A 1,352-nucleotide genomic window follows, 5' to 3' on the forward strand; every position below is an offset into this window, starting at 1 on the left:
GGGTTCAAGCGATTCTCCTGCCTCAGCCTCCCAAAGTGCTGAGCCACTGTGCCCATCCTAAAGTTGTTATTTTTCTAGTCTCAGAAATTGTGGTGAAAGAAGCTATAAGATGGCCGGACGTAGTGGCTCACGCCTGTAATCCAAGCACTTTGGAGGCCAAGACAGGCAGATCACCTGAGGTCAGGAGTTCAAGACCAGCCTGACCAACATGGTGAAACCCCCTCTTTATTAAAAAAAAAAAAAAAAAAAAAAGGCTATGAGATAAATGTGTTGTTTTTTCCACTCCTAAACTGTTCTTAGGAGAACAGTTTCACCACCACTCATCCTTGAAACCATCATTTCCAGGCAGGAGAGGACAACAAATTTGGAAAAAGAATATAGAAATGGAGACATGGGCTTGACATCATTTGTTTTTCACTTTCCAGCAGCAGGGAAATCTGTGAGTGACATTTACTTCTAGTGTCCAGTGCCTTGTGTGGTTCCAGTCACAAATCCCTACTCATGGGCAGCGGGGCCATGAACCAGGGAGCCCGTGGTGATGACAGCCTGCAGGACCCCTATGTCCAAACAAGAGGCGACCCTCAAAGCAATCTGCACGGGCAGTGCTGCTGTCAAGGAAATGCCAGAGCCGGGTGGTAGTTACCGTGGCCAAAAGAGACTTCATTCAGGACCATCGCGGTAGGGGAAAGGGGACCACAGCGTAGAAGTGGGCTCAAGTCGGAATTCAGCATGAGCAAGTGGGACTCGATAGGCGAAGAGTGAGGTGAGGCTGGGAGGGTGGAAAATTGCATCAGGGATAAGGCGTCCTAGTTCCCCTGACACTGAGAATAGAGAAATAAACTCAGTTTCTCCCAGTAAAGCCTCATAACACACTTCTGACACCAGATATGGGAAGGATTTTCCCCACACCTCGAGTGAACAATCAGTTCTGCAGTGGACCTCCACTTGGTCCTCCAACTGGTTGTTCTCCAATTCAATTCTGACATTATCCACCTGGGATAGCGTCAGATCCTGCAGGCTGAGGGCTCAGTCTCCATGACTGCCCCCCAACTTCCAAAGCCAATTGGAAGCCCCAAGTTCTTTCACCTGTCCTTCAGTGAACAGCTCTAAATTGAGATAAAAATTGAGGTTCCTGGCCGGGCGCGGTGGCTCAAGCCTGTAATCCCAGCACTTTGGGAGGCCGAGGCGGGTGGATCACGAGGTCAAGAGATCGAGACCATCCTGGTCAACATGGGGAAACCCCGTCTCTGCTAAAAAATAAAAAAAATTAGCTGGGCATGGTGGTGCGTGCCTGTAATCCCGGCTACTCGGGAGGCTGAGGCAGGAGAATTGCCTGAACCCAGGAGGCGGAG

Source organism: Cebus imitator, unplaced genomic scaffold, assembly GCF_001604975.1.
Source record: "Cebus imitator isolate Cc_AM_T3 unplaced genomic scaffold, Cebus_imitator-1.0 Scaffold42, whole genome shotgun sequence".
Lineage (NCBI taxonomy): Eukaryota > Metazoa > Chordata > Mammalia > Primates > Cebidae > Cebus > Cebus imitator.